The 27,692-nt window shown below is 36.7% G+C and overlaps 1 protein-coding gene across 2 annotated transcripts in view; it reads right to left on the minus strand.

Moving 5' to 3' along the window:
• The window catches only part of TP63 (tumor protein p63), a 219,851-nt gene that overhangs the window by 185,348 nt on the left and 6,811 nt on the right, over nt 1–27,692 (minus strand). The window lies entirely within an intron of this gene.

Consider the following 27,692-nt stretch of genomic DNA (forward strand, 5'->3'; position numbering starts at 1 on the left):
AAAAGCACCTAAAGGATAAACTTTTTATGAAAATTAAATGAAATAGCATATGGAAGTGCCTGGCATGATTCCCAGTGCTCATTAGTAACATTTATAATACTCTCTATGTATCATTCAGTAACTGAGCCTCCATGGATAAAAAGACCCATCGTCTCTAAGAATCCCAGTCTAGTGTGGGAAGTGGGAGGATGGTTTTGGTGCAGCAGGGTAAGTGGAACCCTCACAGTATGTAGGGAACACCATAAGTTCACAGAGGCAGGACTGATGTCTGTGTTACTTCTGAGTAGGAATTTTCAGAGAAGAACAAGGGCGAAAGGCTTCCTAGGCAAAATCAATTAGCTAAAGCCATAGAGGACATTTCGGTATTGATTTTCTTTGGGTTGTTTTCTGCTATTATAAATAATACTTCAATTAACAACCTTGTACACAGTCTATATCTGTTTTTTTCCCCTTATGAGCAATTCCCAGAAATGAAACTGGTAGGTCAAATGGTGAACGTTCTTAAGGCTTTGGCAAATATTATCCTGTTTTCCCCCATGACGTTGTAACATCTTTAGCAATACAGGAAGGTACCCACTTCCTAAGAACCTCTATGACACTGAGTATTAAATTTAGAAAAGAAAAGAAAAGGGCCAACTTATTCAGCAAAAATGGCAGCTCATCCTTAATTTGTCATTCTTCCCATAGTCTCTCCCTGAGCTTGGTAAGCTCAGCTCTTAGCCAGAGAATTGATAGAAGCACCCATACAATTTCTGGGATCCCCACTCAGCTCATCTCCTTCCTCCCTGGTGCCCTCTCCTACAGATTCCAACTGCTGCAGCAACTCTTAATTCTGATTTCTGCTCTAACTTCAGTTGGACCCCTGAAGTCTGCTTAGGCTTCAGCTCCCTCTGTCACAGTTAAGGAAATTGTTCCCTGGTAGAGAGCCAGGACAGTCATGGAACATACTTCGTAAGTTTTCCTTCTTTCAAGAATTGCAGGCTTGCACTATTTGTTGTCCAATATCTAAAAAGAGTTTTCTCATATGTTTTGTCCAATGTTAAAGTGTTATATATGGTCACAAGCATAAGTTCCTCTACTGTCACTTTAAAATACCAAATATATTGTTTTTGCAAAAGCATATGACTGAATAAACACATGAAAACATTTTATCTTTTAATAGACCTGGAGCCAGTTAGAAGATTATACTCAAGCTATGTTATTAGAGAACTACCCATATAGAATAAACTTGAATTTAGGGTATTACATCATTCTACTCTTCTTAGAAGCTGCAAAGAATTTCTTCAGCTGCCCTCCAGATCCTTGACATCCCACAGGGTAAATCAAATAGTATATTAACCTATATTGTATCATCTATTATTACTTTATTCTGTTTACCTGTTCCAAATCATTTATTAATATTCATCTCTCTCTCTTCCTCTAGTTCCCTCTTTTTCTCCCTTCACTGCAGTATTGGAATTCAGACTGTAGGTTTACTATGAACATTTCCAATTTTATTGTTTTTGGTAGAATATGCAGCATCATGCTTATCATAGAAATTTATTTCTCTGTACTCTGTCTCTCCACTGCATAGAAAGAATGACCTCCTATAATCAGTCTTTTCATACAAGCTGGTCTTACTTTTGTGTAACACTCCTCGGGGGTTTGGGGGTTATAGAAAAGTGCTTACTTCTTCTTTATTCAACCAAAATGGACTTTATCTGTTATAGGGTCACATTTTTCATAGTATAAAATTGGATCACTAGATGTTGTTTCTATAACTATTAGAATTTCCAAGGAACTGAAAAAATGATGTTTAATTAGGTGCTAGTCATCAGTTTATAACTGGATTCATGCTTACTGATAACTTTTTCAATAAATATATTACAGCTATAAACAACCTCCAAAAATGAGAAAGGCTTAGTAAATCTTGGCATAACTGGCTTCTGCTGTTACTTTCTTTGCTAAGGAAAATTAGTTTAAGTTGGATATCAGATATTCATCACAGTCATTAGTAGTCATAATTATATAAACATATATTTGGAGTGTTCATACTTTTAAATGTTTCCTTCTGGTTACATTTCACATAAAGAACCTAGGTTCAAATAATACTTTCATATACTGGAGGCTATAATTAAGTCAAAGTTGTACTTAAAATTAAAAATAAAAAAACAAGCCTTTAAAATATAAGTGCTAATAAGACCTTAAGTGAACTTTCCTGTTTCGTCTGTAGAAATTAGCTGACTTGGGCTTCCCTGGTGGTACAGTGGTTGAGAGTCCGCCTGCCCTTGCTGGGGACACGGGTTCGTGCCCCGGTCCGGGAAGATCGCACACACTGCGGAGCGGCTGGGCCCGTGAGCCGTGGCTGCTGAGCCTGTGCGTCCGGAGCCTGTGCTCCGCAACGGGAGAGGCCACAACAGTAAGAGGCCCGCATACCGCAAAAAAAAAAAAAAAAAAAGAAAAAGAAATTAGCTGACTTTTATCTATAAAAAGGGTAATTGGTATATCAGATTACACTCTGCTGCAAGTAATAGACACCCCAATCAACAGTGGCTTTAAAATAATATATTTTTCACATAACAAGATGTCTGAAGTGTGATTCTAGAATTAATTGATTCAGTGAGTCAATAACATTATCAAGGACTGGAGTTCTTCCCTTCTTCCTGCTTTGCTGCCCTCAACACATTGGCTTATGCCCTTAGACATGTCCCCTCACAGTTTGAAGATGCAATGGCATCAAGTATCACATTTACCTCATCCTCAAGTTGCTTCGACTCCAACCTACTTGGGATTTTTACACAGAACATACCAAACTGGGACCTGATCCAGTACCAAAACAGTATAATAGGTATAAACGCAAGATTATAATACCAGACTAGGTTTGACTTTGTGGCTAGCAGTGGTTGATCAGTATTTGTGATATTTCCCTATTCCCAGTGGCATGCTGATACATGTCTATCAGCTGAATCTCTGGGGAAAAATATCCCTGAATTGTAGCATATGTCAATTTCCATAGTGTAAGTACTCCCATTGTGGCCAATTTTAAGCTATAAAAATGATGCCATCGAATGCAGAGTTGAGAATAGATGGGTAGTAACACACTCTTAAAAGGGAGTCGTTTCACCACACAAATGCAATTAATATAAACATAAAAAACATAGATAATAGTAAAATGTAGTAAAATAATTAGAAAGTAATGAGTTTTGATTATTAATTGCCTTTATTTTTAATATTATTTACTTAGTTATAAGTTAATAGGCTTTATTTTTAAATAATGGCTGTGTTTAACAACTGATTTACAAAATTCCTGAAAATTTAATAACCAGTTCTTCTGAACAGGTATGAGCTAGCTCCAGCATGCCACCGTCTCCCCATCAGCCATCTCCTTTCTGCCTTTGTTAAAATTATAGCCTCCTACCACATGCACACATAAAAGGGTAAGGATTTTATTAAAATTATACAGAAAGAAATATTACTATTTCATTCATTATGAAAGTAGATGAAACTTTATTATATTTACTATCCAAGGCAGAAAATTGCATTGACAGGGGACCCCGGTTCAATCCCTGGTCCGGGAAGATCCCACATGCCACAGAGCAACTAAGCCCATGCACCACAACTACTGAGCCTGTGCTCTAGAGCCCATGAGCCACAACTACTGAGCCCGCATGCCATGACTACTGAAGCCCGCATGCCACGACTACTGAAGCCCGCACACCTAGAACTCGTGCTCCACAACAAGAGAAGCCACCACAGTGAGAAGCCTGTGCACCTCAATGAAGAGTAGCCCCTGCTTGCTGCAACTAGAGAAAGTCCGCGTGCAGCAACCAAGACCCAATGCAACCAAAAATAAATAAATTAATTTAAAAAAAGAAAAGAAAAGAAAACTGAAAAATGACATCTTGAGCCAGAAATCTTGAATTCTGAGTCAATATTCCTCACACAATATTCTTGTGTGTTCTGGTCAAGACATATTTCACTGCAGGAACAGGTTTTTCTGAGAAAATAGGGAAGCAATAACAGGTAAAGTGGAAGGTCTCATCTAGTTTTAAACTTTGCCACTGTGATTTAAAAAAAAAAAAATCTTTCTGTATGCCTTTGAGTATAGCTCTTTTGAACTTCCTATTTCCAGCTCACAAAAAAGATGTGAGTAATGAGATAGGCCCTCAATAAATGATCTGTTGAGTTTATGTTAAGTACTTTTGCTAGATATTATGCTACTGTTGTTGCTGACATGTATATTATTGTTTTATGTGTCTATTTCCCCCCACCCCAAGACTTTAAGTTTGTTAAGGGCAGATTTTAAGAGAGAGAGACAGGAAAGGTGAAAGAATATACTCTTAGAGGGGCAGTCAGATCTGAGTTTGAAGGCCAAATCTGTAGCATACCACCTCTTTAGCCTTGGGCTAAAGTGTGCAAGTAATGTCTCCATGTTGTTAGGTCTTTAAAATGTTTTGAGAATTAAGTGAGCTAAAGCATTTTAGTAGGTATTCAAGAAATGGTATATATATATACACCAAATGGTATAATACATACATATATATATATATATATATATATTTTTTTTTTCCCCCCTGTATCCAAAGCATGTAAAATTGTGCTTGGCCCACATTAGAAACTTACTGTTTGCTAAATGCATAAGTGAATGAAAGAATGAATGAAATGAAATATTCAAACTATGAATTAGATAGTTAGTTCATCTTGCCTAGAACTGGCCCTTACATCCTTTTAGATCTGTAACCGCTTATCTCTGTGGACTGTGAAGAATAGGGTAGAAACTTTAAGGTGAGATCCTTTGGTATTTCTGTAAATCCATTCTTCTGAATCTAAATTTCCTCCACTGATGTAACAGGGCTTAAAAGACCTGGATTCTATGGTGCTTGCCAACTCTGAAGTCCTTCCATACTCTATTCTATACTTTTAACTCTAGTCACTATTGTAAAGAACTCAAATTGTATTTTAAAAATCATTTTGGTACCTACTGACATTTGTAAACGTTAGTCAAGAATACCATCTTCCAGGTTTCCACAGAATGAATGTTCAAGCTACAGAAATCAGCAGGGTCAGAGAGCTTTAGCCATTTTATGAGTTACAGACACACAGTGATTTGGTCAAAACCATAAATTTACACCCTAGAAAAATGTCCAATTTACGATAGCTCAATCTGCAATTTCAGAGGCCATACAGAAGCCACAGATTAGGGTAAAATCACTCAATTTTACACAGGAAAAAAATGAGTCCCAGAAATCCCTTGGTAGTCAAATTTAGATTCCAACTATGTTTCCTCATTTTCAGTACTATTCTTTTTAAAACTATATCCTAAATCCACATATGTTTAAAAAACTGAAGTAAAGAACCATCCTAATGCCCCCCACAAAAAAGACAAGTTGAAATGGAAAGTAAGACATTTGCTTAAAAATAATTCTTTCCTTTTTCTTTCAATGTCAGAATAAGATAAATAACTTATCTAACAAGTTTGTTTCGTTTTTTTAGATTCTACATATAAGTAAAAACATACAGTATTTGTCTTTATCTTAATATGATACCCTCTAGATCCATCCATGTTGTGGCAAATGGCAACATTTCATTCTTTTTTATGGCTGGGTAATATTCCATTGTCTAAGCACACCACATCTTCATCCATTCACTTATTCATCCATTTGATGTATACTTAGATTGCTTTCATATTTTGTCTATAGTAAATAATGCTATAATGAACACTGGGGTGCATATATCTTTTCAAACAAGTGTTTTTATTTTCTTCAGCTAAATACCCAATATTGGGATTACTGGATCATATGGTAGTTCTATTTTTAATTTCTTTAGGAAACTCTATACTTTTTTTTATGTAGTAGTTGTATCAATTTACATTGCCAGCAACAGTGTACCCTCTACATCCTCGCCAACACTTGTTATTTCTTGTCTTTTTGATAACAGTCATTCTGACTGTCATAAGGTGATATCACTTTGTGGTTTTGATTTGCATTTTCCTGCTGGTTATTGATGAGTATCTTTTCATTGCCCATTGGCCATCTGTATGTCTTCTTGGAAAAATGTCAATTCAGGTTCTTCTGCCCTTTTTTTTTTTTTTTGTGGTACACGGGCCTCTCACTGTCGTGGCCTCTCCCGTTGTGGAGCACAGCCTCTCCCGTTGCGGAGCACAGGCTCCGGATGCGGAGCACAGGCTCAGCGGCCATGGCTCACGGGCCCAACCGCTCCGCAGCATGTGGGATCTTCCCAGACCGGGGCACAAACCCGTGTCCCCTGCATCAGCAGGTGGACTCGCAACCACTGCGCCACCAGGGAAGCCCCTTCTGCCCATTTTTTAATTGGATTCTTTTTGGATATTAACCCCTTATCAGACATATCAATTGCAAATATCTGCTCCCATTCAGTAGATTGCCTTTTCATTTTGCTCTTGGTTTCTTTCCCTGTGCAAAAGCTTTTTAGTATGATGTAGTCCTATTTGTGTATTTTTGGTTTTATTTCCCTTGCTTAAGGAAACAAACCCAAAAATATATTGCTAAGACCTTTATCAAACATCTTACTGCCTGTGTTTTCTTTTGGGTTTTATGGTTTCAGGTCTTACATTTAAGTCTTTAATTCATTTGGGGTTTATTTTTGTATACGGTATAAGAAAAATGCACTCGTTTCATTCTTTTATATGTCGTTGTCCAGTTTTCCCAACATCATTTATTGAAGAGATTGTCTTTTCCCCATAGTATGTTTTTCCTTCTTAGTCATACACTGATAGAGCATATGCATGTGGATTTATTTCTGGTTTCTCTATTCTGTCCCACTGATCTATTTGTCTGTTTTTGCACCAATACCATACTGTCTTGATTACTATAGCTTTGCAGTATAACTTGAAGTCAGGTAGCATGATACCTCCAGCTTTGTTCTTCTTTGTCAAGATTGCTTTTGATTTCCCACATCTTGTGTTACTCAAATTGTTCCAACTTTGGGTATTGGAAGCTTCTCAGTTAGTGCTTTTGTCCCTTTGGAAAAGCCCATCCCTGTGTTTTGTGGTTCATTTTGTTTTTATTTTAAGCAAATCTTTACTTTCTAGAACTACAAAATGCTCCAGGTTTATCTTGTATATTTTTTGCCCCAGTTCAAGAATCAGCCATTTTTCCAAGAAACATTAATATTAGAAATAGGTATTAGAAACAAAGTCCTGAGTACTAGGTGTGCTCATTGCTACTGCAGTGCTCTTGCTTCTATGCCCAGTCCTAGAATTAAGGAGTGTGCCCATTGCTACTGAGATATTATTGCTTCTTGTTTCTCAGCTGATAGAGCAAGGAGATGTATAGATTTGTGCTAACCCTTGAATATACACATGTCCATAAATATTTCTATATGTGACCATCTGTGTCTATATTGACCTAAATATACAGGAATTCATACCGATGTCTCCAACCTGAATGCATTATTACATGGATAATTTTAGTTTCCTCCCACTGCTTACCCATAACCTCCACTACATTGTTGGGAAATCTGGTTCTACTATCCACCATCCATTAATTTGATTATTCAATTCCAGTATACATATATAGTGGTTTCAGAATTGTCAACCTATATCTTCACAGGAAACAACTTTGTCAACTAGAGTACAGTTTTTATGTTCAGTTCATTTTCCTTTCATCTTACAGACTCATTTCTAAAGTTACTTAGATCAGCACCTTTCCTCCATCCTCTTCAAAGAGAAGTTCTATACAATTCTAATATGGGTTTGTCACATTCCATATTCCATTGGAGGATTCTTGATCTCCTAAATGATTTTTTTTAATTTGTATATATTAAGGTTAATTCTTTGTCCTATAAAGTTCTACAGCTTTTGACAAATGCATCATTATCATGTATCCACCATTTCAGTAGCATGGGGAATAGTTTCTACTGCCCAAAAGAATCCTCTATGCTTCACCTATTCAGGGAAGTAAGTAATCTCCTCCTTAACCCAAATCCCTGGCAACCACTAATCCTTTTTTTGTTTCTATAGTTTTGCCTTTGCCAGAATGTTGTTTAATTGCAATCATACACTATATAGCCTTTTCAGATTGGCTTCTTTAACCTAGCAATATGAATTTAAGATTAATCTATGTCATTTTTTTCATGCTTCCATAATTCTTTTTTTTTTTTTTTTTTTTGCTGACTAGCATTCCATTATATAGATATACTGCAGTTTATTTATTTAACCATTCACCTATTGAATAAAATCTTGGTTGCTTCAAGTTTTTGGTATTGAAGTTTATAACTATAATAGTGGATTCATCTATTTCACCTTTTAATTCTATTACTTTTTGCCACTTGCATTTTGATGCTCTATTATCAAGTATATACACATTTAGTAATATTATGTCTTCTTGGAGAACTGAATCCATTATTACTATGTAACACCTGTCAGACTTCCTTGGCTTTGTCTCTTATGAATATAAATGTTCCAGCTTCTTTTCCTTCCTTCCTTCCTTTTTTTTTTTTTTTTTTGATTAGTGTTAGCATGGTATATTATTTCCATCCCCTTACCTTTAACCTATCTGAGTCTTTATATTTAAAGTGAGTTACTTGGGACTTCCCTGGCAGTCCAGTGGTTAAGATTCCACCTTCCAATGCAGGGGGGTGTAGGTTCCATCCCTGGTCGGGAGCTAAGATTCCACACGCCTCGTGGCCAAAAGGTCAAAATATAAAACAGAAGCAATATTGTAACAAATTCAATAAAGACTTTAAAAATGGTCCACATCAAAAAAAAAAAAATCTTTAAGAAAAATAAAGTGGGTTGGGTTTCTTGTAGATGACATACATTTGGATATTGGTTTTTGTCATTCCACTCTGACAATCTCTGTCTTTTAAATGGTATGTTTAGACCATTCACATTAAAGTGATTATTGGTCTAGGTGGGTTAATAGTGACCATGTTTGTAACTGTTTTTATTTATTGTGTTTGTTATTTGACCCTCCCAACCACCCCTATTTTATCTCCTCTATTTGTGTATCAATTATAATTTAACATTCTTTTAGTGGTTACCCCGGAGTTCACATTACGTTTTTTCAACAAATCTAAATCTGCTGTCAAATAACAATATACTATTTCATGTAGTAGGTGCCTTACAACCCAAAATTCTCAATTCCCTTTTTCTCATCTCTTGGGATACTGCTATCACTCATTTTACTTAGCTATATGTTTTAATCACACTGTACATTGTAGCTATTATTGTTTTAAACTATCTTCGTTAGACCAATAAAGAATAAGAAAAATATTTTATTTTACCTTCATTTATTCTTTCCCCAACCCTCTTCCTTTCTTCATGTAAGAAAGATACTTTTACTTAAGCATCTTACCTATATTATTTTTCTTCTGCTTTGAGAACTTCTTTTAACATTTCTTATAGGCAGGCTGATGGCAATGAATTCCCTTAGTTTTTATATGTCTGAAAAAGCCTTTTCTTTCACTTTTGAAGGATAATTTCACTAGATGTAGAATTCTAGGTTTGTATTTCTTTCAACACTTTCAGTATTTCACTCTACTTCTTGCTTGAACGATTTCTGAGAAGTGTACTGCAATTCTTATCCTTGCTCTTTACAGGTAAGAATCCCTCTGTGCCCCCTGCCCCCTCAGCTTCTTTCAAGATTTTCTATCTTTGGTTTTCTACAATTTAAATATGATATTCCTGCGGAGGCGGTGCGTGTTGTGTGTGTGGTCGGTTTTGGGCATTTATCCTGCTTCTTGTTCACTGAACTTCCGAGATCTGCAGTTCTTTGTTCCATTGATTTGGGAATGTTCTCAGCCATTATTGCTTTAAATATTTTTTTCTGCTCAGTTCTCTCTTCTTCTGGTGTTCTAATTACAAATACGTTACATGTTTTGACATTGTCTCACAGCTCTTGGATGATGTTGTTTTTTTTTTCCTTTGTTTCTTTTCTCTCCATGAATTTCAGTTTGAGAAGATTCTACTGACATCTTCCAGTTCACTGCTTCTTCCCCTGGCTGTGGGCTGCTGATGAGTCTACTGACGAACCCATAAAAGGTAATCTTCATTCTTGTTATACTGTTTTTTTGTTTGTTTTTAAGACTTTATTTTTTAAAGCAGTTTTGGGTACACAGAAAATTTAAGCAGAAAGTACAGAAGTTTCCCATATATTACCTATTCCTGTATATGCATAGTCTCCCCCATCATCAACCAGAGTGGAACATTTGTGACACGATGAACTTAACTTGGCAAATTATCACTCAAAGTCCATAGTTTATATTAGGGTTCACTTTTGGTGTTGTACATCCTATAGCTTTGAGCAAATATATAATGATAAGTATCCACAATTATAGAACCATACAGAATACTCTCATTCCTCTAAAAGTCCTCTGTGCTCTGCCTCTTCAACCCTCGGTCCTCAAAAATCCTGGTCACCACTGATCCTTTTCATATTTCCATAGTTTTGCCTTTTCCAGAATGTCATATAGTTGAAATCATACATTATGCCACCTCTTCAGATTGGCTAATTTCACTTGGTAATATACATTTAATGTTTTTTCATGTCTTTTATTGTCTTGATAGCTCATTTCTCTTTAGCATTTAATAATATTCCATTGCCTGGATGTACCACAGTTTATCAATTCACTTACTGAAGGACATCTTGGTTGTTTTCAGCTTTTGACAATTATGAATAAGACTGATATAAAACTGCTATAAACATCCATATGCAGGTTTTTGTGTGCATATACATTTTCAACTCATTTGGGAAAATATAAATGAGCACAACTGCTGGATTGTGTTTTAAGAGTATGTATAGTTTTGTAAGAAATGGCCAAACTGTCTTCCAAAGAGGCTGTGCCATTTTTTATTTCCATCAGCAATGAATGAGAGTTCATGATGCTCCATATTTTTGCCAGCATTTGGTGTTGTGTTTTGCTTTTTGGCCATTCTAGTACATGTGCAGTGGTATCTCATTGTTTTAATTTGCAACTCCATAGACACATAATGTTGAGCAACTTCTCAAATGTTTATTTGCCATCTGTATATCTTCTTTGGTAAGGTGTCTGTTCAGGTTTTCTGCCCACTTTTTAATCAGGTTATTCATTTTATTATTGAGCTTTAAGAGTCATTTGTATATATTAGGTAACAGTCCTTTATCAGATGTGTCTTCTGCAAATATTTTCTCCCAGTCTGTGGCATGTCTTCTCATTTTTTTGACATTGTCTTTCACAGAGTGGAAGTTATAATTTTAATGAAGTCCAGCTTATCAATTATTTCATGGATAACACCTTTGGTGTTATATCTAAGAATTCATTGCCATACCAAGGTCATCTAGATTTTCTCCTGTTTGTTTTTTTAGGAGTTTTACAGTTTTAAGTTTTACATTTAGGTCTATGATGCATTTTGAGTTAATTTTTATGAAAGGTATAAGGTCTGTGTCTAGAATTTTCTTTTTTTTTCTTGTGTATGTGGATGTCTGCTTATTTTAGCACCATTTGTTGAAAGACTATATTTACTCCATTGTACTTACCTTGCTCCTTTGTCAAAGATCAGTTGACTATATTTAGGTGGGTTTATTTCTGGGCTATTTTGTTCCACTGATTTATCTATTGTTTCACCAAATACCACAGTGTCTTGATTACTTTAAGTCTTAAGTTTGGGTAATGTAAGTTCTCCAACTTTGTTCTTCGATAATATGTTTACTCTTCTGGGTCTTTTGCCTCTCCATATAATATTTAGAATCAGTTTGTCAATATCAACAAGGTAACTTCCTGGGATTTTGATATGGATTGTATTGAATATACAGTTGACTCTTGAACAACAAAGGTTTGAACTGCTTGGGTCTACTTATGTGCAGATTTTTTTTCAATAAATAAGTAGTATGATACATGATCCATAGTTTGTTTAATTAATCTAAAGATGCAGAACCACTGATATGGAGGACCAACCGTAAAGTTATACACAGATTTTTGACTGTGTGGAGGGTTGGAGTCCCTAACCCTTGCATTGTTCAAGGATTAAATGTATAGATCAGGTTGGGAAGGACACAATATTAAATATTTCTGTGAACATGGGTTATCTCTCCATTTTTAAAAATTTCTTTCATCAATGTTTTATAGATTTTCTTATATAGATATTGTACTTATTTTTATGGATTTATACCTAAGTATTTCTTTTTTTATGTCCTAATGTCAGTAGCATTGTTTTTCATTTCAAATTCCACTTGTTCACTGCTGGTATACAGGAAAGCAATTTACTTTTGTATATTAAGCTTATATCCTGCAACCTTCCTTATAACTGCCTATGAGTTCCAAGAGGGTTTTTTGGTTTTTGTTTTTGGTTGATTCTTTTGGATTTCCTACATAGATAATCATATCATCTGCACACAAAGTGTTTTATTTCTTCCTTCCCAATTTGTATGCTTTTATTTCCTTTTTTTGTTTTTTGACTTACTGTATTAGTTAGGACTTCAAATATTATATTGAAAGCAATGGTGAAAGGGAACGTCCTTGCCTGTTCCTGATCTTAGCAGGAAGGCTTTTAGTTTCTCACCATTGAGTATGACGTTAGCTGTAGGTTGTTTGCATAGATACATATAAAAAACATCTATAAAATATATTTTTTATCAACTTGAGGAAGTTCCATTAATTCACCGTTTGCTGAGAGTTTTAAATCATGAATACATGTTGGATTTTGTCAAATGCTTTTTCTGCATCTATTGATATAATCATGTGATTTTTCTTGTTTAGCCTGTTAATGTGACTGATTACATAAACTGATTTTTTTTTTTTTTTTTTTTTTGCAGTACGTGGACCTCTCACTGTTGTGGCCTCTCCCATTGCGGACCACAGGCTCCCGACGTGCAGGCTCAGTGGCCATGGCTCATGGGCCCAGCCACTCTGCGGCATGTGGGATCTTCCTGGACCAGGGCACGAACCCGTGTCTCCTGCATCGGCAGGTGGACTCTCAACCACTGCACTACCAGGGAAGCCCCATAAACTGATTTTTGAATGTTGAACCAGACTCGTATACCTGGAATAAATCATAATGTTACATTATTTTGATTTCTATCATTTCCTTTTGATTCTTAAATTTTCCATTTCCCTTATATTATTCATCTGCTCTTGCATGTTTTTGACTTTTTCCCTTAGAGCCCTTAACACATTAATCTCCTCTTGGATAATTTCAACACCTGTGTCATATCTGAGGTTATGATTGTTTTGTTCTTCAAACTGTGACTTTCCTACCTTTTACATGCTTTGAAATTTTTGTCAAAAGCTGGACATGTAAAAGTAAATTTTCCTTTAGTTTAATGATTTATGTTAATATTGCTAGAAGTCAGACTGTGATTAAACTTTCCGTGGGTATAGGTGTCAGAGGCTTCAAATTTCTCCAGCGTCCTTATTTTTAGCTCTTGCTTCGATTTTGGGCATTCCTTTGTGAAAGTCTCTTACTCACAGATCTTTCAGGTGTAATCTACTGATGTTATACTGGAGTCCATTTGGCATAGTGATAAGGTGTTAGGGAGGAAAAAGGTTCTATTTGATTCTAATTAAACCTCAGTCTTTTAGTGGATCTGTACCACAGGGATGTGATCTTCACAAGTGTTTCTCCACTAGAATAGCTTTATTACTTCTGACCTCTATTCCCTTTTCTGACTCCAGTATTCCCAATCTATTTTCCTGAAACCCTGGCCCCTCTCAATGATGTTATTTTTCCTCCTTACTAAGATATTAAGGGTGGATAGGACCTGAGAGGGAAGATTACCAACTGATGAGCCTCTGGTAGTCTTTCCCTCTAGATAATAGTCCTTTTGTGATGTTATAGAGAACACTTTATTTCACATTGGCTTTTCTTTCCCTTCCCTTCCATGGGGGATCTTACTCAGATCCTCATAGTAAGAACCTGGTGGGGTTCCCGGTAGAAGCCGAGAAAAGCGTGGGTCTCTTCAAAGACTGCAGTTCAAAGGGTCTCTTGCTTTAAGCCAGTGGACACAACCTCCAGCAATTAATCAGTTAAATGATCCCACCACTTTATGGCTTCTGCTGCAGCTAGGCAGATCTCTACTGTGTTTTTCTCTGGATGAACCTATCTCTTCAGATTTTATGGTGGCTATTTGTCTTGCAACCTCACTTTTCTAATAGGTACAAGAAAAGTTGTTGATTTTTCAGTCCAGCTTTTTCTTGTAAGAGAAGTTATAGTCTCTGAGATCCTTGCATATTGGAGTTAAATTAAACCATAAGTCTCTCTAATTTTTAAAGATTTTACAGAAGCAGATATCTCAACTTCCATTTAATTTTGTTCCAGTAGACTAAAGATAGCTTTAAAAATTATGACAAATGTTCCTTTCACTTCCACAAATTCTGTGAGTCTATGAGAAGGTTAGCTATGGCATTTCTTGCTAACTGATGATCAAGGCTTGATATTACTATAAAATTCATTGCAGGGTGCTACATTTCAGGAACTGTCACATGACCTTCCCATTCAGGTGTTCTCAGTGGAATGCAAAAGCAAAAATTTGGCTTCTCTCCACTAACTCAATTAAGATCCCTTCTAGCTCATCAAGCTGAACAAAAAAGTACGCTGAGGGCATGTGACAATGGAAAATAAGAGGACACGACACAAAAGAGTTGGGCCAGGAAATTTTATGTTGAAATCTGAGTGTGAGGTATCTCAGTACATGAGATTTCTAAATACATAGGTCATTAATGCAAATATGAAAGGGCTTTATGATTTCTAGATTTTCCGACTTATTCTATTGATCACTTCTTTAGGATTTTTTTTTAGATAGATATTTTTGGAAAAAAGCCATTACAACATTGGCAGATCTGAGAACTCTAGTCTCTTTCAAGGTAAGCATTAGTAATATTATATCTCTCCCACAAAGATTCAGCTGAAAACTATTTCTTAAAATTACTTTATTCAAAAATAATTATACATATACCAACAATTTGTACACTTTTTACCCTTCAGTAAATATCGTAAAGGATATGAGTGTCTAGTAACCTCAGATACTTTTATGTTCTAATATCAAAGTATCTAGTAACCTCAGATACTTTTATGTTCTAATATCAAAGCCAGTAAACAAAATAATCATATTTTGATTTTAAGATTAAAATGATTTTATTGTCCTATAGCATGTAAAGGAAAATATAACTCATCTTCTTTAATATACATTTCCATTTTAATAATCTATATTTTCACGAATAATCCCTTGTCATTTGCTTCTTTAGAATGGTTATAAATTAAAAATTTCAAAACCTTCGTGTTAACACTCTTTTACTTAAGTAACTATTTCATATGTTTAGTGGGACACTTCAACTGGCTTTGTACTGTAAGACACACTGCTGGCAAATGGGTCTTACGCTTTACCAGGTTTAGGTAATAAGCACAAAGTTGTCTCACAAATAAATGGGAGATTAGGTATATAGAATGTTCTATGAATAACAAACACACATAAAGAGAGGATCTAATCATCATTTGATTATTTAATCTCTTCAGCCCTCGTGGAAGGTGAGCTGAAATTTAACCATTTCTCCCCCAAGTACAAAGAACCACATGAAAGACTTGAGATGCTTCTAACATACTCTTTTGGGTTTACAATAACAAAGACTAGGGCTTCCCTGGTGGTGCAGTGGTTGAGAGTCCGCCTGCCGATGCAGGGAACACGGGTTCGTGCCCCGGTCCGGGAAGATCCCACGTGCCGGGGAGCGGCTGGGCCCGTGAGCCATGGCCGCTGAGCCTGCGCGTCTGGAGCCTGTGCTCCGCAACGGGAGAGGCCACAACAGTGAGAGGCCCGCGTACCGCAAAAATAATAATAATAGCAACGACTAAGAATCTGTTTATATTTAATCATTAAATATATAAAGGTTATAGACAAGCATCTTATTATAAATAAAACATGGTTTAGGGCAAAAGCTTTAAGAAAAGTAAAGGAACTTTTGCTTAATAATTACAGCTCATAAAAACTATCATACCATATATCCAAAAAGGTCTAGTTTTAGGTAGACTGAACTGAGACATCTGGAAATTAGGTTATTTTATTATTATAATAAGAACACCACCACCACGACAACCAGCAGGTACCATGATTTGAAAAGAAAACTGTATTTGTTTTGATTCAATTGGTCTAAATTTAGCAGATAATTATTGAGCAGAGTTGTAGGAGAATTATATAAGATAGTTTATAATAGTAACCAATATTGGGGACAACTCAGAAACTGAGAAATAAGATTAATTGCCTTTTGTGAGCAAAACAAAAATATACTGGATCTCATTGGCAAAGTCAAGAGACAGAAATGATCTTAGGCCAAAAATAGAGTGAAATCTGATCAAATATACTAACATATCTAAAGGAAAAATGTGTAGTCAAGGATAGAGAATTTGTTGGTTATTGTCAGGGCTGAGGAACAAGAAGAGAGGTACATTTTATTGGGTCTCCAGCTTTGTCCTGACACATGTATATTCTGGCTCAAGAACATGAGTATCTATATGGTTCTCTCAGTGTGTATATCTTTATGGAGTTAGCTATATGGAGATGGATTTATCAGACTATGAAGTTATCCATTGAACTCCATTTTTCTGCCATGTCATATTCATCTAGCAACATCCTGAATCTAATTTGCTGTCCCCTACAATATGTCTGCAAGAAAAGAATATGCTTATCAGCTGAAGGAAGCTTATTCAAGATGGCCATATTTCCCATTGTAAGAGATGATACATTGGCTTTCTCATTTTCATATATCAGTCTGAGTGTTAACAAAGAAATGATCTTGTGCTGAAGCATCAGGCCTCTAAGCTTTCAAGTTTGAGAGTTAGCTTTGAATTGACATGTATTCACTGAGGTAATACCATGCTGTGGAAACCAGATGCTCTCTGTGGATGACACCCAAGCCCCAAATAAGGTCCTTCTCTATAAGCTTCAACAATTCTATTGGTCAGCTTTTGAAATGTATCCTTGATACTACCACTCTTTATCACCTTAGTGCAAAGAATCATCAATTCTCATCTAGAGCAATAGCCCCTAGATCTGGTCTCTACAGTCTGTCTCCCACATAGCACACAGCCAAAGTAATTCTTTAAAATGTAAGACAATAAAATTCTTATGAGAGAAAAGTCAACCCTCTTTTACATCTAGACGCTGCAGCCCTGCTCCCTAACAACTGATCTCATCTCATCTCATCTCTCCATTCTTGCCCACGCTGTTTCAGCCACTCCAATCTCCTGGAATTCTCTCTTCCCCAGATTTCTTCCTTATTCTCTTCAGATCTCTACTCAAAGGTCGCCTCGTCTGAGAGGACTTATTAGATGACATCCCATTTCATATAGGATTCCTTCCAAACCTGTCATTCTCTCTCCATAGCCCTTATCCTGCCTCGCTTTTATGCAGAGACTTAGCACTACCCAGCACATCATGTGTTTATTTGTGAACTGAAGGTATCAGTTCCATGACAGCAGGGATGAGTTTTTGCTCACTAGTACCTGGCATAGGGCTTGATGCATAGATGGTACCCAGTACATTTGTTAAATCAACAGCTGCAAGAGAAATGTGTAATAACGAAGGCTATTAGATTAGCTTCCAGGAATCTAGTCCTGCCTTTGCCCTCAATTAGACTTCTGTGTGATATTTGACAAGTCACTGGCTCCCTATCTTCAGCTTCTTTATCTATAAAATGCAACTAATAATAGCTCTGTGGCTCAAATACTATATGTGAAAAGGTTTTACATAATAAAACCCTGAAAAATTATGAGAGATTTGGACAAACAAGATATCCAGGCTTACAAACAGGATAAGCGGCACAGTTTAGTGAGAAGCACACTGAATCCTGAGTGTGAAATGCTGACTAAGTCCCAACTCTCCCACTGACCAGTTCTATGACTTTGGGTCGCCACCCTTTTAAGCCTCATATCCCTGATGAAAGAAAAAACTCCTTTTCTCAATCAGATTTTTTCAGTCATTTTAAAGAAGTTCTACCTTAGTCATCAGGGAAAGCATCAGTGACTAAGGATTTTTTAATTAACTGCTTCTCCGTAATTTTTCAATCAACAAGTTATTCACTGAGCATCCACATGTGCCAGGGTCTTTTCTAGGCGTTCGGGATAAATCAGGGTATAAACCAGACAACTATCCTCATGGAGCTTACCTTCCACTGTGGAGAGACAGGTAAGAAACAATAAACATAAGTAAATGAAGAGTAGTATTTTGGAAGGTGATGTGTATTATACGGACAAAATAGCATAGTAAGGAACTGGGGATTGGAAATGTGGAAGGGGAAGGGGATGAGTTTGCAATTCAATAAGAGGCCATGACCTCTGAGCACGCACTGTCATTGAAAGACTTTCCTCCTCCTTCCTCTTTTATTTTTTTTTTTGCTCAAAAATTTGATACTATAAATATATTTTGCTTAAAATTATAGAAAATATGTACTCCCACTGAAGTAGCAGATTATAATAGTAAACCTTTGAAGAAATATTATTATAAAAACCTTTGAAATTAATCTTTCCATGCAGAAATCTGTAAGCTTCTTACAAAATGCAGTTGATCTCATAAGGTTTCTTAATACTGATTTCTTTAAAAGAAGCAAAATTCTCATTGCAAATGAAATAAATAGTAATATCTTTAAAACTCATACATATTCTTTAGTCCACTTATTTTGAAACTCATGAATTTTAGTGTTAACTTTTCTATTCTGGAAACTGCTAAAGCAAGGTGGTGAGTGGAGGAAAGGTAGAAAGGCAGAGGCTTTTTTTATGTATGTAAGACAATGTCCCATTGTTTGGCTTTTGCTTTCCTAGGAAGGCTGCGTGCACAATGACCAGGCAACCATACCTCGTAGGATCAGGAAAATGGCAAAAGGGATGTTAGGCTTCCAGAGGACAACCATGTAGAGTTTGAAATGGCTTTCTAGACAAACACAATCAATTGATCCCCTCCATCAGCCCTCTGGATTGTAGTGTGTGACTAGAAAAGCCACCAGAGGAAGACCTGTTGAAGTGGGCACTCTATGAGGGAGATAGTTGGAATTAGTTTATGGGTCATATTTAATGACCTTGGTGAACTGTTCATCACAGAACTGAGACATACGAAGCAGTCATTGTTTTAGCACAGATATCCACTATGTTAGAAATTTTTAATGCCCCAGTAAAGACCTAAATTTTAGGGCATGACTAATAAAGAAAAAGCCCAAAATGACAGAATAGTCATTTTTAGCCTAAAATCTTAAACTCAAGAACCATATCATTATTTGAGTTCCTATCTGGTTACAGCAGCCCTCCTCCCTGAGTATAAAAAACCTGTATATCCACCTGCAACCTGGCATAGAACATTGGTGTCTATTTGTCAGTGCTTCTGGAGTTCTTGGAAGTGACAAAGTGTGACACAAATGCTATTATTTATAGTCTGTCCCTGTTCAATGAAAAGAATCCATGGGCTGCTGCTGCCAAGAGCAGCATTAGTTGCCCAGCCTGACAATTTCATTTCAGGGTTCTCATTGGTTGAGACTGAACAGAGTTCTTCAGGCAATGAAAATCATAGCCCTCCCTTATGACTAGCGAAGCTTATTTCAGACCCAAGTTGCCTCTGGTTTCCAGTAGTGTTTGCACTGCACACATTCTCACATGGTTTGACATGACAACCAAAGCCATTTTGTCAGGGAATAGATTATAGGTGTGGCCAGCCACCACCTCTAGTCTCAAACCCAATTCATTTGCCCTTTTCACTTCTATCAGCTTTTTTTTCCCTAAGAATTATTTCTGTTGTTATATGGATATGAATTCCAATAGGTCAGGTCCCTGCCTGCTTTGTATCTCCTATTTGGTCTTTTACTTGATCTGAAACAATGTATCAAGTAAGGGAAAGGTAGATAAGGAGAGGGAGAGAGAACAAAAATATAAAAATGTAGAACAAAAACATTCTAACTGAATTAAACAATTATTGAATACCTACTATGTTCAGGACTCAATATTAGACATGGTATATATTCATAAATAATTAAGAGCTTAGTTTTTTAAGTAGATACATATAAATACCTTTACAGAAATATAAATAAAGTTCTATGGCATATGAGAAAAGAAATATAACACATTATTTGCAATGATAAGCAAAAGCATTATTCACTCAGCCATTCACTTCTTCGTTTATTTTGCATTTGTAAAGCACCTTCTATATACACTCAAGGAATATCAAAATAAACAAGACAGTCCCACCACTTGAAAGTTGTATAAGTAGGTTCTCAAAATTCAGTGTGATCAGAATCCCCTAAAGAGTGTGTTAAAATACAGATTGCTGGGCCACAACTCCAGGTTTTTTTTTTTTGATTCAGTAGGGCTCAGATTGGACCTGAGAGTCAGCATTTCTACCTTGTTCTTGGGTGCTGCTATTACTGTGATCTCAGGATTATACCTGGAGAACTACGAGGCTAGAGCAGTGCTTCTCAAATTTAGTGTCCATGAATCCCCTTGAGTTCTTGTTAAGATGTAAATTCTCATTTAGTAGGACCGATGCAGGACCCCAGATTCTGTAATATTCCATGTACTTTGCTTTGAGTAGTGAGGGTTTAGTAGGTGGACAGAAACTTGTAAGGAAATATGCACAGAAGACATTATGAAATAAACAGTAATTAAGACAAACCTTGAAGAAGGGATGGGGTTTTTGCAGGGGGCCTGTGAGAGTGTGCAGACAGAACAGGTTCAGGGCAGGCTGGGGGTGTGAGAGAGGGAAAGGGACAATAGATTTTGATCAGAAATGGAAGTGTGAGGTGGTATGATTTGGGACTGGAATAACTTCCAGTAATGAGGAAGTCCAGGATATGGTTATATGGGTCAGTAACTGGAACAGAGCAGAAATGGGAGCTCCTTGAGTTAAGGAAGCCAAGGAAATGTGAGACTACATTATAGGAAGGACATCAAAAGGATACTGAAGTTCCCAAAGAGTTGGCAGAAGTAAAGAAGAAAATGGAGCCAAGTTACTGAGGAGAAGCTCCTAAAGTCAGTGCATTGTCATGAAGTTCAGCAAATCACTTTGATGGAAGAGGTTTCAGAAGACATGAAATTAATGAGTGATGGTGGGTAAACAGTGATCTGAAAACAGCAGTGTTGAACGTGAAATATGTTAGGTCCATCTCTTGGCCCTCTGAATAAAAAGGCTTTGCTTCTACTGAAGAACAATGGGTAATATGGGTATTTTCAGAGAAAGAACAGCTTTCAGTTAAGACAAGCTAGCAGAGGAGTACAAGGAACAGAAGGTCAAGGTGGTGGCAAGTCAAAATACCACACTGGAAAAAATGTCACATGGGTAGTGGAAATGGGAAAAAAGCTGAATTAATTTGGATAGAGCTGAGAGAATGTGGAAGAGGATTCTATTTACGTCACCAAATTTCATAACAGAAATTAGGGAATGAGGGATTTGTGAATTATTAACAGCAATGGGGGAGCAAAAGTAGTGATTCAAAATAAACAACAACAGTTAGGAAACAAACTAAGGACAAAAGCCATCCCTACATAGAATCTACTGAGAGTTAATTAAGGTATGACCATAAAAAAATAATGTTATAGAAATCAGGATCCTACTCATCTCCACCAGTGTCCAGCTATTTTAACCTGGGCAGATTACACAGCTTCTCTGTGCCTCAATGTCTTCATCTGTAGAATAAGGATAAGAGCTATCGCCTATACAACACTTACTATGTGCCAGTTGCTGTCTTTAAGTGCTTTGTACAATTAACTCATTTAATTCTCAAAGCCACTCACTCAGGTAAGTGGACTATCATCATGCATGAGAAAACAAACACAGAGATTAAGTTAGGAGATCTAACAACTGGCAGAGAATTTGAACCAAGGCACCCTGGTCACAAAAACCAGCCTCTCAAACATTATACTACTGTCTCTCGGTTAGTAATAGATAATACTAGTAAATACCTCTTAAAGTGATTTGAGAATTAAATGTGTAAAATTAAATATGTAAAGTGCATAGAACAGTTTATGACATATAATAAGAATTCAATAAACACTAGATATTTAGTGGCTTATGTCTCATCCTCATTTTCTAAAAATACAGGATCAGAAGTTGTGATCCTAGAAAATTAGTAATCGTGGTTACTGTAGTTATCCTAGTTAACAAAAAAAAAGTGCTAATTAAAACCACATGTCATCTACTAAATTAGCAAAATTTTAAAATAATACCTAAAACTAGAACTCTTGGGCAAAATTTATTGGCATACCCTTTTAATGAACAATGTTTTCCAGAAACTTGAAAAAGTATATACACTTTTATTTGCTAACCCTCTTACTTCTCAGCTGGCAGCATATTCTGGGGGAAACAGAAAAGACTTTAGATCAGGTCGTCCTGGTTTCAAATTCTGACTCAGGTAAAAATGAAAATACAAAGAGTTCCTTCCACATACTAGTTAAGTCATCTTGGTTCAGCTAGTCATTTCTCTGAGCATAATTTTCTCATCTGCAAACTGGGCGTATTACATAGCTAAGAAAAAACAGATTGCATGAGATAACAAGGGTAAATTACACAGCAATTTGTATAGATTGAACATGTATTAGTTGCTTTCCTTAAATATTTGGTTCATGAAATGAACCCAAGAAAATAACTCAAAAAAGGTGGCTATATACTATTTTTAACTTACAATAACCAACCTAAATATTCAATAAGGGAAATAAATGTATTAAGTTGCAATGATATGATGAAATCCTTATGCAGTTACTTATCATAAATACAAAATATATGACAAATGGAAAGGTCTTATGTAATAGAATATTGAAATTACTTTATGATTACAATTTATATATAAAAATTATGGAGTTAGAAGATGACATGGAAAACAACTGTTTTACTAGATTTGTTTTTTTGGCTTCTACTATTGTTGAGAACATGTCATTTCTCTAATAATTTTTGATATCATTCATATCAAGTCACAAATACTTTTATCTGAATATTTCATCGAGAATATCTAAAGTGCTTTGACATTTATGTTTCGACCTGAGCTTCAAAGATCTTTCTTTAACTTGCACTTAATTCAGATGGTGCTAGAAGATCTGATATAGCAAAAACCAGTACCTAAAAACTTTGAATTTTTAAACTTCTTATCATATATTCATTTAATAAATATTTATTGAACATTATTGAATAATTTTGTAGTTTCCAATAAGCTTGGACTATTTAAGCCTTTATCATTTCCTTTTTTCTATTCCTCCTTGTCACCTCTACAAGCAATATCAGTTTATTTAAATATTTGCTAACTTACAAAACTCCTTTAAAATTTGCTTAGCAACTCAGATAAACTAGATATCAATACTAAAAAATATTTTTAAATAAAATCCAGAAGTTATATATTTTGTCAGTTCTTTATTTTTGATATGTGGCTGTCATAATTTCTCTCACAAAATGCCCCAATTTTACTTTTGCAGAACAAAGCTTAAACTAGTTTTTAAAAAACTATTTCGTGATATTTTTAGCTTTTTCAGGAATATTCTATATTCCCAAGAAGCAAAGATACACAGAGCTTCTATGAAAGAGAGAAAGAAGAAAGGGAGGAGAAAAGTAGAGAGGGAAAATATTCAAGATTTAGAGGTAAAACTGTATATACATTTTATGTAGGAAGATAAGGTGGGTCCTCAAATGTCAGATAGAAGGGCAAGTAGTGCTTTCATAGACAAGCCTTTCACTCAGTGAAGACATGATTCAACATAAGATTCTATAAAGTGTGCCACATTCACACTAGTGCTAATGTGAAGAGAAGTCATCCAGTGAGATCTCTTCACTAAGCTTGAAATATTCATTAAAGCCACATCAGCCTCTACAGGATACGAAAAAATAGCTTGTGCGGGTGCACAGATATATCACATTAGATTGAGATGCTGACTTTTGATTGCTCATAATTTAGTTTGACAATCCTGTCAAGAAGAAAGTTCTTCATTCATTGCCTGAGATAAAAGTGTTCATAAGAAAAATAAAATGGAAACATACATCTTATTAGCACTTTTACTTAGGGGAGGTTGCAATGAAAAAAGTTGGAAGAAAGTGAGTTTTCCCATGGAAATCTTCAATAAATTATTTAGGTAGTTAAGAAGTAAATGACACTACTAAGTTCAAGCACAGAAATGGAAACACTGAGTCAGAAAAGGAAAAGAAAAGCTAATGCTGAATTTCAAATAAAATATCTAAAGCTTGATTTTTTAAGGAAGCTCTAAAAATTGACCACCTTGTTGAAATGTCAGGATATGACTGGGGGATAAGTTAAATACAATCAGCATGAGAGATAAGTTAAATACAATCAACAATCTTAAGACATGACACACTTAACTTTAGAGGCAAAAGTCTCTATTGCAGTGTTACCCCTATCATAAATTTGTACGTATTCTATTATTTATTTCAATCTATATCACCATCTGTAAAAAAAGCTTACATTAAAAATCTACTCTAGGGCTTCCCTGGTGGCGCAGTGGTTGAGAGTCCGCCTGCCAACGCAGGGGACACGGGTTCAAGCCCTGGTCCAGGAAGATGCCACATGCCACCGAGCAACTAAGCCCATGTGCCACAACTACTGAGCCTGCGCTCTAGAGCCCGCGAGCCACAACTACTGAGCCCGCATGCCACAACTACTGAAGTCCGTGCGCCTAGGGCCTATGCTCTTCAGCAAGAGAAGCCACCGCAATGAGAAGCCCGTGAACTGCAACAAAGAGTAGCCCCCACTCGCCACAACTAGAGAAAGCCCGTGTGCAGCAATGAAGACCCAATGCAGCCGAAAGTATATAAATTTTTTTAAAAAATCTACTCTAGGTAACCATGTGGCTGATTAAATTATCACACTAGCTTCCAATTTTGTACTTCTTTTTCTTTTTAATTTTATTTATTTATTTATTTTTGACTGTGTTGGGTCTTCGTTGTTGTGTGCAGGCTTTCTCTAGTTGTGGCTAGCGGGGGGCTAATCTTCGTTGCTGTGCGCAGGCTTCTCATTGAGGTGGCTTCTCCTGTTGTGGAGCATGGGTTCCAGGCGTGCGGGCCCCAGTAGTTGTGGCTCGCGGGCTCCAGAGTACAGTCTCAGCAGCTGTGGCGCACAGCCCTAGCTGCTCCACGACATGTGGGATCCTCCCGGACCAGGGCTTGAACCCGTGTCCCCTGCATTGGCAGGCGGACTCCCAGTCAATGTGCCACCAAGGAAGTCCCCAATTTTGTACTTCTTGACTCAAAATGCTTTATCAGTCTTATTATTATAAGGCTGGTATTGCCCTCAATTATAAGAGAGCTGCACGAGTTCACGGAAAGTGCGAATGGGTGCTGTTCAACTTGAGAAATTAAGTTTGCTCATTTGAAACAAAAGAAAAAGATGCGAGAAATTTAAAAGTGACAAGGAGATTTTCAGCCCTCATAATTCTTCTTCTAAGCTTAATTATTTCAATCTGAACTTGAAAGAGTCTAATTCATAATAAAAAGAGTCAAATGTAAGTGAAGATTGGAAGGCAAACGATAAGAATAGAGTGACAATTCTCTCCCTCTAAATTATCCCCCAAATATTATGGCTTAAGGTAAAACAGAAATGTTAATAACTGTCATTTCCCAAAACTTGACAAACCAAAGAGTACACACCACCCCATGTCCATGTCTCATCCTATTTTAAATGGAACAAAGTGACTTTCAGAGGCTGGGAAGTGCATAATTACATAGGCTGGAGTCTTTGGACTTTGATCATAATTATAGTGCTTTATCCATCCATCACTTGTTGCTTGAGGAGTATTCCTTGGTGAGTTCTTTAAAGGAGATAGAAACCCTGTCAGGACAAATTTGAGCTACAAAACAGCTAATCAAAAACTTGGCTCTCTTGACTTGAAACAGATTGAAAATTGCCACTTTAATCTCACAATCCATTTGGCTTTTAAGTAAAGTGAGAACATGAAGTCTGTCTTTGGAAAGGCATGTGGTCTCTGCTGTTCATACCACTGGGGGTACCTTTTTACGAGCTTCAACTGGGACATTGGGTCCAAGTTTGTCTCACTCTCTAAAAATTGGGTGTGCATAAAAACAAATCATCTGGTGTGCTTGATAAAAATGCTGCTTTTGCATTCCTTGCCCTCACCCTCAATTTCTCAGAGGGAGGCATCAGTGTAATTTAAACCTAAAATTAACTGGGAAACTTATACCACCAGAAGGTCTGCAGCTGTTTTTTCCCAAGAGTGGTCTGAGACGTTCATGAATCAAAATTGTTTGTTTTTGTTAACAATGCAATTCCAAAGCTCCACCTGGACATATTAAGTCATAGTCTCAGGGTATCGATGTAACAGCTCTCTGAATTCTTGACAGCATCAGAAGTGAATGTGTATATTACTATATTTTCCTGAATCTGAATTTGGGCATCACAGTTTCAGTTACCTCCTAAGAGTCAAATGTATTTCACTATGAAGCATTTTGAGAAACCTTAACAGATGCTACTAACCAAAGTCCCCCTTCAAACTTGCTGCCTTCAGAGGGGTGCTTTGTACTTGCAGTCCCCAGCCTGCACAGCCAGGGCCTTCTACCCTTCCTTGCACCTCACTGTAGTATTTCTTCTTTTTGTTTTTTAACATCTTTATTGGAGTATAATTGCTTTACAACGGTGTGTTAGTTTCTGCTTTATAACAAAGTGAATCAGTTATACATATACATATATCCCCATATCTCTTCCCTCTTGCGTCTCCCTCCCTCCCACCCTCCCTATCCCACCCCTCTAGGTGGTCACAAAGCACCGAGCTGATCTCCCTGAGCTATGCAGCTGCTTCCCACTAGCTATCTAGTTTACATTTGGTAGTGTATATATGTCCATGCCACTCTCTCACTTTGTCCCAGCTTACCCTTCCTCCTCCTCATGTCCTCAAGTGCATTCTAGAGTAGGTCAGTGTCTTTATTCCCCTCTTGCCCCTAGGTTCTTCATGACCATTTTTTTTTTTGATTCCATATATATGTGTTAGCATACGATATTTGTTTCTCTCTTTCTGACTTACTTCACTCTGCATGACAGACTCTAGGTCCATCCACCTCACTACAAATAACTCAGTTTCATTTCTTTTTATGGCTAAGTAATATTCCATTGTATATATGTGCCACATCTTCTTTATCCATTCATCTGTCGATGGACACTTAGATTGCTTCCATGTCCTGACTCTTGTAAATAGACTTGCAATGAACATCGTGGTACATGACACTTTTTGAATTATGGTTTTCTCAGGGTATACGCCCAGTAGTGGGATTACTGGGTCATATGGTGCTTCTATTTTTAGTGTTTTAAGGAACCTCCATAATGTTCTCCACAGTGGCTGTATCAATTTACATTCCCACCAACAGTACAAGAGGGTTCCCTTTTCTCTACACACTCTCCAGCATTTATTGTTTGTAGACTTTTTGATGATGGCCATCCTGACCAGTGTGAGGTGATATCTCATTGTAGTTTTTTTTTGTTTGTTTGTTTGTTTTTTGCGGTACGCAAGCCTCTCACTGTTGTGGCCTCTCCCGTTGCAGAACACACGCTCCGGATGCACAGGCTCAGCGACGATGGCTCACAGGCCCAGCCACTCCATGGCATGTGGGATCTTCCCGGACTGGGGCACGAACCCGCGTCCCTTGCACTGGCAGGCAGATTCCCAACCACTGTGCCACCAGGGAAGCCCCCTCATTGTAGTTTTGATTTGCATTTCTCTAATAATTAATGATGTTGAGCATTCTTTCATATGTTTGTTGGCAATCTATACCTAGGAATAAACCTAAGGAGAC

This window comes from Lipotes vexillifer, unplaced genomic scaffold (genome assembly GCF_000442215.2).
Source record: "Lipotes vexillifer unplaced genomic scaffold, Lipotes_vexillifer_v1.1 scaffold1264, whole genome shotgun sequence".
Lineage (NCBI taxonomy): Eukaryota > Metazoa > Chordata > Mammalia > Artiodactyla > Lipotidae > Lipotes > Lipotes vexillifer.